Source organism: Triticum dicoccoides, chromosome 1B (assembly GCF_002162155.2).
Source record: "Triticum dicoccoides isolate Atlit2015 ecotype Zavitan chromosome 1B, WEW_v2.0, whole genome shotgun sequence".
In the NCBI taxonomy this organism is placed as follows: Eukaryota; Viridiplantae; Streptophyta; class Magnoliopsida; order Poales; family Poaceae; genus Triticum; species Triticum dicoccoides.
In genome coordinates, this window is record NC_041381.1 from 610,559,955 (window position 1) to 610,571,674 (window position 11,720).

Below are 11,720 nucleotides of genomic sequence, written 5' to 3' on the forward strand. Positions count from 1 at the left end.
CATGGTGTTCCCACAAAAACATAGCTGTTCCAGATAGTGATAATTCCGCCCGACGCCCCAATCGATGGCACAAAAACAAATTTATGAAATCGCTTGGGGCAGAAAGATTTAATAAACGCTAAATCAAAAGATTCCCGTTTGGTTTCCTGAATGCATAAAACTGAACAACCACTAGATTCGATAGCATTTATAAGTGCCAAAAGTTTGCCTTCAGAGTTAATCCCTCTGATGTTTCACGACAAGATGTTCCACGATTTATTCATGAACAGAAAGAAAATCAGACCGCCTCATCTGAGGTAATCTGCTGGGTAGCTAGCAGCTTGTCTTCAGAGATGTCTTCGGGCGCAATGCTACACCGATCGCCCACCTGCTGGAGCTCTTGAATGGATGTTGGTGGAGGGCACGACGCGGTTGGAGCAGCAGCCGTGGAGACAACAATGACGGTTGGGACGATCCTGGCCTTCACCCTCGAGCGGCTGTGCTTGACCTCCGAAGCATTAGAAACCTTGAAGCCATCATACTTGTTTGATCTAGAACTCCTCCGGACAACAGTGGTGTCGAGAGGAACCTTGGCAATATGGGCTGCAATAGTATTAAACGAAGAGGAGGATGCCAACAGTTGCAGAGCAGTGCCAGATGTCGGGGCATTCTGGTCAGTCTGGATTGCAGTGTCAAATGGCTCATTAGGAGTTGAAATCTCCTGTGGCATTCCTACCTGGGCTTGACGGAGGAGGAGGAGGAGGAGGAGGTGTGCGGCCACCAGGACTGCGTGAAGAGCGTCTCGCCACGGGCGGTGGGGATGAGCTCATAGTCCCTTCGGGTCATCCTTCTGCGGCTTCCTCGCGACGAGAGTGCACGGCGCTGCACGCCTTCTAGCTCTTGCCGACGGGGTCGTGGGGAGGGGCAGCGCCGCACCTTCCTATCACCGCCACCGCAAGCGACTCACCTTCCCGAGGAGGTGTTTGTTTAAGAGAAATTTGTTGGTCACCTGATTACTCCGTAATAGGAAAACGTTACTCGGGTTTGGTTACTCCACCCCGTAAACGCGTCCCTCCGTAAATGGGTCCGGCCCAGTTATTCATTTCAACCGACATCTTGTTGGGACTCCTAAAACAGGTTCGCAATTTTAAATGTGCAAGTCTGGTTTCTCTTCAAGTCATTTGTGAATAATGTTTAGTTACGTGCTTGGCATGTTTCTTTTCATCAATCGATCAGATTCAACACCGTTGGCCAGAGTTGCGCCTAATTCATACTGATGTTAAGGATGAATTTTTTTATTTTAGAGAAAAGGCCATAGTCCGACTTTATAAATAAAGCCACGAGGCAGAGTAGCAACAATCCACAATCCACAGGGATCAGCAGCATAAACAAGCAGAGTATGAACCGAAACCAAACCAAGCTAAAGTAAAACATACATGGCTCCCAGGCCAGTACACGGCGCGCAAGCCGGGGAGTCAAAAGACAGTGAGATCAGGGCCAACTACTCCTAATTGCCGGCTTGAACTGGAGAAACGGAAGTAGCAGAAACCCGAATCTTGGACATCATGACATCGAACGCATCCCGGTCCTCCTCCTTAATCAATAATATCCACGGTTGCAAGAATATGTAAGTTTTAAATAAGCAATCAGCAGGTTTAGTAGGAAAAAATGTTCAATGGTAAACTTGTTCCTTGTTGTCCACAGGGTCCAACATATCGCTGCCAATCCCACCCAGAATAATCTTCTCTGGGCCCCAACCAGGTTAGAGGCCAAGAGACGAAGGTCTGAGAAGGAAGAGGGTCTCCAAGAAACATTCAACCACAATCTGATACAACACCAGAAAAGCTTAGCCAAAACACAGTTAAAGAAAATATGATCTGTGTCCTCTCTTTGCCCGCATAGAGCGCAACAATCAGTGCTAGGGCCATTACGTTTCCGAATTTGATCACCAGCCAGCAACCGCCCGCGAGAGGCTTGCCAAAGGAAAATCTTGATCTTTGGAGGCATGCGGGCTCTCCACATCCACTTGAATTTGGAAGTGTTCAAACCAAAAATCAGCTTGCCATATAAGGATTTCACGAAAAAACGGCCAGAAGAGGAGTGGGGCCAAACCACTGAGTCCTCATCCTCCAAGAGCATAGGGAAGAAGGCAACGAGGCGCTGCCAATCGACCAACTCTTCAGGAGAAAGAGAGCGCCGCAGCTGGAGGTCCCAATTGTTGGCAGAGAGCTCAGAGGACGAGATCCCAGGGTTGGGACAGCAGGAGAAAAGTACAAGAAATGAATTCGCCAGCATGGTCGAGCCGCACCACCAGTCAAGCCAGAATCTAGTGGATCTGCCATTATGCACAACAAATTTGACAAGGCCTAAGCTTAACAAGATCTTTCTAGAATTGAGAGGCGCCCGTAGCGCAAGCAAACATGGGTCTAGAGGGGGTTGTCTGTGGTGGTGGTCATGATCTTCCACCACCATTTGATGATCAGGCACTTGTTCATGACTAGAGTATTAATTATACCATTTTACCATGCGATATTTACGTTTGTTATCAGCCGCGTTCCAGAAGAATGAACCTCTATGCTTATCAAACCCAGAGTGTGTACCATTAGTAAGGAGATAAAAGCCCATCACAAACATAGGGAGGTAAGAAAGGCAAGCATTAATCAGGGCAACTTTCCCCGCTTGATTGTTGCACGTGCCCCTCCAGGGCATGACACGATTGCCAACTTTGGCCACCGTAGGTGCGAAGTCTTTGGCCAAGAGATTGCCAGAAGAAATAGGCAGGCCAAGGTACTTTAGAGGGAAAGATCCAAGAGAACAATTCAACAAGTGGGATACACGCAAGGCCTCGGTATCCGAAACTCCAGTAACGATCACTTCACTTTTTGAGAAGTTAATTTTTAAACCAAAAAGTGCGTTGAAGCAAAGAAGAAGAAACTTGAGGTGGGAGAGGCACGGATCATTAAGTTCCACCATAATAATCGTATCGTCGGCGTATTGAAGATGAGTAATCCCTTGAGGGATGAGATGGGAGCTCACCGGAGTAATGTGTCCAGCCCTCGCGGCTCTGGACAAAATATTAGAGAGAGCATCCGCAACAAAGTTAAAAAGGATGGGGGAAGCCGGGTCTCCTTGTCTGAGGCCTCTAGAGTTCTTGAAGAAGTTGCTAACCTTCCCCTTGACAGAAATAGCAGTGTGGCCCCCCGAGACCATCTGCATGATTCTATGGACAACGCCACCATCAAAGCACTTGGACAGAAGAACTTGCCTTAAGAAGCCCCAACTCATAGAATCATGGGCCTTTTCAAAGTCCAACTTAAGAATAACTGCCTTGCTGCCTAATTTGTAGATATCATGGATGATTTCATGCAGGCAGAGGACCCCATCAAGGATAAAGCGACCTTTGACAAAGGCAGATTGAGTAAGAGAAAGGGTGCGATGAGCTACTGGAGTAAGGCGAGTGGCCAAACATCAGAGCAATGGGCCTAAACTGGGAGATGAGCTTCGCGCCCTTGACTTTAGGAATGAGAGAGATCACGGCATAATTAAGTCTAGAGATGTCCACCGTCCCCAAAAAGAACCCTTGAATAGTCGCGCAAATAAGCGCCTTAAGCTGAGGCCAAAAAGTTTTAAAGAAAGGAATAGAGAAGCCATCCGGGCCAGAGGCAGAGTTGGCATTAGCTTTATTGATAGACATGAAAATTTCCTCTTCAGAAAAACGGAGCATAAGAGCAAAATTCTCATCCGAAGACACCCGGTCGCCATGGTCCCAGAAAGCAGAGGAAATTCTAAACCCCTGTTTGGCAGATAGGATGAATCTTTGTTTTCTAATAGGTCAGACTGGATTCTATGTTCTTGTCCATGCTCTGTTCACTGCCATTGCCTCTTGATTCCTCTCTTAGTAGAAAATCCACACTGAGCATAGCAAGTCCACTGGAGGAGCAAATGTTGTTTATCACCGTATCTCTTCTCCTGTTGACAAGCCCGATATCTATGAAGGTACACCTTTGTGCTTGGTGGTAAACTTGTTTCTTTTTCACTTATGTTCAGAATTTCCTTGATCATTTTGTATCATTATTTTAGTAATTTTGCTCTGTATTAAGATTTATGCACGGTCTGGTACACCTTTGTGCTTGGTGGTAAACTTGTTTCTTTTTCACTTATGTTCAGAATTTCCTTGATCATTTTGCATTATTATTTTAGTAATTTTGTTCTGCATTAAGATTTATGCACGGTCTGGTACTTAGAAGAATACACTGCTGGTTTTGTCCTTGTGTGATTTTGACATTAATTTAACAATGAGTACTTAAATTCTGAATTCTGAAGTGCATGGCAGCTACTCCCTCCGTTCGGAATTACTTGTCTCAGAAATGGATATATCTAGAACTAAAATACGTCTAAATACATTCATTTTTGCGACAAGTAATTCCAAACGGAGGGAGTATATAGTTTCGTTATTATTCGGTTTGAGCTATGCGGCAGAAATAAGCTTCATGCTTCTCTCAACATACTAGGCACCATACAAGGTGGCGACGGCGTACCCGCTCGATACCTGCAGCCCCTGGTGCAGACAGGAGAAGATGCTGAGCTTCTCGGCCTCGACAACGTCCTCGCGCCCTTCTCTACTATGGCAGATCTGTTTGTTTCTCAGGTGGGACTACAGTTCTTCCGAAGCTTTGCTTTTCTGTATGACATGTTTAGTACTTACTTTATTAGTTATATGCTTCTCGAGCAGCATCAGACTACTTTCTCTTGTGATCACTTCAACGATGAGGAAATTGGAGTGCATCTTAATTATTAACACCTCATTGTATGACAAGCTCGGCAAGAAAGGCGAGAGTTGACGGGAGGATGTCACCACCAACAAGACCGAGGCCGCGTCGACGGACTCAGGTGTGTGTGCTCGTTGGTGGTTTCAGTTTCATAATTCTCACTACACCTAGCCTCTGTTCGCTCAATCTTTAAGAAATTTTGTCTGCCATTGCATTGTTGAGTACGTGCAGCAGGATGGAAAGCAGCGAGCAGCGGGCGCATTGTTCACCGAAGCGGTCGCATGGGGCTAAGCCTGTTGTTTCCCTTCACCAAGACCTAAGATAGCACGAGCTACGCGCAGATAGAGGCACTCATGCAGGAGAGAGATGACGGAGCAGCTGGTGGTCCGGACGACGAAGATAAGCTGAACGTTGGCTCCCATGAAGTTTGATTGATTGTGCCTCCGCTTTTGTGCTGGTGCGTTGCTTTTGAACCACTGTCATTTGTGTCGTCGGTGATATAATATCTATGACTCCTAAGGCCGATCTCTTGTCTCCTGTTTCCACTGTTGTGTACTTGTTACTTTTCGAGTCAGAACTATGCAATAACGTGGAAGGGGCGCGCTCAACCTGGCAGCGCCCAGCTTTCTCTCACGCGGTGTAGTTAAGGCCTGGACCTGTACCATAAGCAGGGTCTGTGTCTGCACAAGTGCCTCCAAATTTGATTGAAGTATCAGTAGTACTGATTAGAGTTTACACTGATTAGAGTTTACATGAGAAAATACTTGTTGTTGGGAATCTACCTCACGCTGTCACGCACTTTCTTCCTTCTTTCTCTCCTCTTCAGATTGATACCATGTATACGTTTTAACCTCAGTTGATTAGATAGTGCATTGGTTTACCAGATTCGATGGCCTACCTTGATGATAGACCAAATAAAAGGAGATCTCAACTCAGCTTCTCTAGATGCAGGTTCATCTCGTGCATCACAAAGAAACTTCCACTAGCATTTTCATGCATATGATTTAATCTAAGTTTTAGTTGTGCTAATTTAATATCAGTACTATTTACAGTGGCAAACATCTCCATTGATTCTACAAAGCATCTCGATAATTTTGAAGCGAGTCTGCATGTTAATTACATTACATTTTGTATCATGCCCTACTGATCTAAAAGATACTTAGTTTTCTAAATTCCATAGGACGCTTATGATAAAGAAAACTATGCCCTTAGCCTTTTTAGATTGCTTTAAGTTTCATTCTGCAGTTTTTGCTTGCATCACTTTTTGTGCTTTATTAGGCACTTTATGTTGCAGTGTTCTATATTAGACTGTTCAGATTATTTTTCCAGGCAGTGTACAGATGTGGATTAGACTGTACTTACTGCTTACCATCTTCTATATCACCCTAACATACTTTTGTGCAGGATGGGACCGTACTTCATCCTTCACGTATGTTAATGTTTTTGAATCAATATTTTAAATAGCACGCTATTTCGCCGTTATAACGCGGTTATAGCATATTTGGAAGGAAGATGTTACGTCTTGGCAAAATCGGACGCTATGGTGCTAATCGCGTAATTAGCGCGCTACACACGCTATAACGTTGTAACATTGTAACGTTATAACGTGCAGACCATGCAAAACTGAAATAAGCACAGCCCAGCAGACCAAAACCAACCCACGACCACTAGCTTTCTCACTCCTTTTATCAGATTCTCCCACTAGGTTTCTCACTCCTTTTATCAGATGCATATATTGCTTGCTCTTATGAAAAATTTAGTTGCTTAAATACTTTATTTCTAGATATATTTGATTTTTTTTGCAAACGCTATTTTGAAATATAGCACGCTATTAGCGCGCTATAACTTGTGTAGCATTTAGAGAAGGGACTCGCTATATTTTATAGCGCGCTATTTAAAATATTGTTTTGAATACATGATTAACTTTTTTTTACCCATGTCAAATTTTCTTCTATACATTTTTAGTGTACATGAGAAACTTTTTCTCTATGTGCATTTAACATTTTTTAAATGCTCCCCGCAAAAAAAACATTTTTTAAATGCTTTCTTAGCAAAAAATTTAAATTTTTTATGTAAAATATTTTGTAATATATTAAAAAATATTGATCATATATTCAAAAAATATTAATCAAGCATTTTAATTTTTTTTGAATGTTTATAGTAAAAATGTTGACCATGTATTCAAAAAATGTTAAACTTGAATTTTAAAATTATTAATCAAGGATTTGAAAAAAAAGTGTAAAGAAAAATTGTTGACCCTGTATTAAAAATTGTCAATCAAGCATTTAAAAAATGTTAACTGTATATTGGAAAAATGTTGACCATGATAAATCTTAATTTGTACTTGAAAAATATTTTGTATATTAGAAAAAATGTGTATTAAATATATACCGAACATATGTATAGAAAAACAATGAGAACCCGAGATAAAACAAAACAAAACCAATGAAAAACGAGAAAAAACCGAAACAAAAGCGGAGAAAGTGTAGAAAAGAAAGAAGCCAGTGAAAAACGAAACAAGAACCAAAGAAAATAAAATCCAATAAAATGGAGAAAATAAACGAAGAGAAACGGTGAAAAAAAAGGAAAAAAAAACAAAAAAAGAAACAAAAGCGGAGAAAGTGTAGAAAAGAAAGAAGCTAGTGAAGAACGAAACAAGAACCAAAGAAAATAAAATCCAATAAAATGGAGAAAATAAACGAAGAGAAACGGTGGAAAAAAAGGAAAAAAAACAAAAAAACCAGTGAAAGCCCAATGCTTTTTCTTTAACAAGGTCGTGACCTTCTAATTAAACATTATTTCTGAGAAGTATCTTCTAATTAAACATGAACCCGATGGTGGACAAGTGGCTATCACTGCAACACTACAGCTAGGACGTCGGCAATGCTACATTCACGGACCTTTACTGCCTCATTACGGGGTGAATTAAAGATGGGACACTGTGATTGGATTAAGGGGGGAGGACTGGCCCCACCCAGCTGAAAATCAGGGGGGCATAGTTTAGTGAGGAGGAAGGAGCCCGTAATCCCCCTGTAAAGATCCGTGTGTGTAGCATTTTTGGCTAGGACATCGTGGGATTGATTCCTGCGTGACCATTTTTCTCTAGTGTATTTATTTTAGTGCGAATCGGCCGGCCCGAAACTATAGACGCACTTTAGGCGAGACCGAAGAAAGAGTCGCTATAAGCAAGGTATAGCCTCTCGCCTGGGTGGTTAGGCTCCAGGCCCATGAGGATGGAAGCAAAGCAGGGAAAAAAAAAGAAATAGAAAGTGGTTGGGCTGCGGCCTGGGAAAGAGAATGAAAGAATTAAAAAATAAAGAAAATTGCAAAAACCGAACTCTTCACAGCCCCAACAAATTGCAAAAATCGAATGCACCAATGCCCATGACCCTATTGCGGTCATGGCCACGACGCTCGCTGCACTTAATCCGACGCACACTACGGGCCTCCCCATCGCGACGACTGCAATTGCGACACCATGTCGACAAACCTACGGCTATCGAGTGAATTAAAAATGTTGTCGCCGCCATGTCAACCGCTCAACATCCATCAAACCTCATGGCGGAATGAACACTACAGAAAACAGAGCAGTGGCGGCGGAGCAGTGTACGCCTTAGCCCAATGTTGGAGCCGATGAAGAACTTGACTCCGAGCAGTCGAATATGCTCGAATCGCCAGCGGAGACAAAGAAACCATACCGAATCACCTACAGGGCGGAGTGCGAGACGGGTTAGGAAAAGATGGGGGACTGGCATTAGTGGAGCGGGGAAGGGGGATATAGGGAAGGTTCGCTCAGCCGACAGTTAGAGCGAACAATTTCTACGCCTCACATGGCGATCCTCATGCCAAGATCCGTGTGATGCATCGGGCGCAGAGCGCGTTCACACAAGATAGAACTGACGTCAGTTCTATAGTGTTCAGGACATTATTCAGTCAACTTGCCTAGCTAGCAGCGCCCGGTTGCTTGGGACAAACAACCTGGGACGTTTTTACTTGACAAAGTATGTTAGCAGAACAAAGAACATCCACACTGACAAGATTTAAAACCATTAGGATTAATTTAGGAGACAGGTCGAATTCTGTGGTCAGAAAATTTGTATCCAGCCGAACAGATAGCACTGCATTTTATTTTCTAGGGAAGCCATATACCACCCAGAACAATCGAACATTCGATATTATCGTAAGTAAACACTGACCTCATATTATTCGCAAAAAAATGACGTCATACAGCTTGAGAAAGGAATCATGAAGTTCCTGGCAATGCCTAGATTTTTCATAGCAAGGAAGGATGCATTTCAAAGCTTCATCACATGCTATCACATTATGTGAAGATCCACTATTTCAATCAGAACAGTAACCACTAACCACAAAGAAGGTAATGCAAATTGTGTGTAATGCAAACAATACAAAGAAGGTAATGCAAACCGTGTGTAATGCAAACAATACAAAGAAGGTAACTGCAGCTCCTCCACATTCTCACATCCGGGCTTGGGACCGGCAAAGGCAGTGTTAAACCACAACAATGCAAAACACAAATTATAAAACAACACCAATCATTCAAGCAAAGCATACAGGACACACAATCAAGCAAATGCAATATCAATGCAGCTCCCTCCACATTTTCACATCCGGGCTTGGGACCGGCAAAGGCAGTGTTAAACCACAACAAACAAAACATACAACACCAATCATTCAAGCAAAGCATTCAGGACACACCATCAAGCAAAGCAAATTATAAAACCCGATCATTCAAACAAAGCATACATGACACATAATCAAGCAAATGCAATATCAATGCAGCTCCCTCCACATTTTCAGATCCGGGCTTGGGACCGGCAAAGGCAGTGTTAAACCACAACAAACAAAACATACAACACCAATCATTCAAGCAAAGCATTCAGGACACACCATCAAGCAAAGCATACAGGACACACCATCAAGCAAAGCATACAGCACACACCATCAAGCAAATGCAATATTAATTCAAACACACACAGAGTCACAGTCACACACACACACAGTAACAGTCACACAGAGTCAGTCACACATACACAGACAGAGTCACACACAAGAGATAGAAAGGGCACAAACATAAATTCAAAAACTAAGTGTAAGACCCATGATGTAAGTTGTTTGGCAGTACCTACCAGGAAAAACTTCTGCTATTTCTGCTCATTTATTCCCATATACCTGATGGCATTAATCAGTGCATGTTCCTCCTCAGCAGTCCAAGCATCGTTCCATATGTTTGGATTCAGATGATTGTGCCAGCTAAGATGTTTGTATGAATTCAAAATTCACAGCTTCATATTAGCAACTGCATCACCCAGACCAAAATAGCAGTCATAACTTGATTGAAGAATAGAGCAACCGTCTACAGAAAGAACAAAATAGTTAGCATGGACTGCGAATAGAGAAAGAGACGCCAAGAAATAACAAGTTACTCAAGGCAATTACCTGTTCATTAGCGATTGGAGGAAGTCCACCGACGTAAACACGCCGAGCATGCCGAGCAGCCTAAGAAAAGAGTGGTCAGACATATGCATCACAGAACAAGAAAAATCTCAAGCACAAAAAAAAATCAAGCATACCTGCTGTGTCAAGGCAGTGGCTGCATAGCAAGTGGATCGATGCAAAGGGAAGAAAGAATTAGTAAGTAATAACAAAACATTGAATAATAAAGCTTGATAGATCACAGGTGGGTTCATTCTGCCATCACCAAATAAACTGCAAATTAGAGTGAATCTGGTTGTGTTGTGATGACAGAATGGACTATCCATGATTTGAGTAATAGCTACACTGAATCATAAAAGGAGCACAATAGTCACCTGTCCTAGGGCGGATAAATTGAACATGTTCGGGAGCATGTTCGGAAACATCCCAGGATCAGCAGCAAGAAGTTCTGGTAGTTGACATGTAATGCATCAACAGAGAATTGTTAATGATATGAATTATTTACCAGTTAGTTCTTTATGTAACCAAAATGTGTTTGTGAGTTAGCAAACATCCCCCATTTGTCTTGCACATAGGGGGAAAATGGGTATCAGCAAACCATATAAAAATAAAACAATCAAAAGAATACCTCTCCCGGCATTGCTTGCCTATACGTCCACGTAACCTGCAATGAGACCATTTTGTCAGTCCATAAGGTCAATAATTTGGTCATCTTCCTGTAGAAAAAATATCATAATAAATATAACTATAAAATGTGTGAAATCTTTTTTTCTCGAGCAAAGTCAGTAGTGCAATGACAAACCTCTCGATTCCAAGGATCTTTGATGAGTTCAGTGTTAAAGAACCTTCTGCCATGGATGTAAACATTGCACCTCTATCCTATCCGGAAATAATTCAGCTGCGTAGGTAGATACTGACACAACATGTGAGCTCACCACACTTGCATATATAGAACAATGTCCAAAGAAGCATGGTATTACTATATAACTAGCTAAAATGTGGGATATGCACAAATATTGTGTACAAAATTGAAAGGAGTTAAATTCGAGAGGGGTTACCATACAAACACAGACCAGGTTGATGAGTGATCCACGACTTCAGTTCAAACACAAGAAGCACACCATCAGAACCATAACAAATCAAATTAGCCATCATGAAAACCTCCATCCACCCTGGATTCTACGTATACATCATTCTGAGCACAAACATAATACTTGTGGCAGGAAAATATACAGCAATGCATTGAGGAGTGTCCAAAGGGCAATGATACTACCAACTACAGAGATTTCCATGCATTATCAGGTGCCAATAGGTAGTTATGGAGCGCTTGCACAATGACACACAGTCACAGTCAACACACACACATACATACACACAGTCACATCAATACACAGTCACAGTCATAAAATGACACACAGACACAGTCAACACACGCACAAACACAATGGAGCGCTTGCACACAAGAAACAGACAAAGAAACACACACACACACACACACACATACACACAGTCACATCA

At 42.4% G+C, this 11,720-nt stretch overlaps 1 long non-coding RNA gene across 2 annotated transcripts; it reads right to left on the reverse strand.

Moving 5' to 3' along the window:
• Window positions 1–9,838: 9,838 nt before the first annotated feature.
• On the reverse strand, window positions 9,839–11,625 carry LOC119310016. 2 transcript variants are annotated; one of them, XR_005150656.1, is made up of 7 exons: window positions 11,261–11,625; window positions 11,005–11,100; window positions 10,831–10,866; window positions 10,577–10,650; window positions 10,340–10,359; window positions 10,206–10,265; window positions 9,839–10,122 (listed from the first exon to the last, which is right to left on the reverse strand). It is a non-coding gene; the product is annotated as an uncharacterized LOC119310016 (long non-coding RNA). The 2 variants fall into 2 exon arrangements; XR_005150655.1 differs by having other exon boundaries at window positions 9,841–10,122; window positions 11,005–11,625.
• Between the last annotated feature and the right edge of the window lie 95 nt (window positions 11,626–11,720).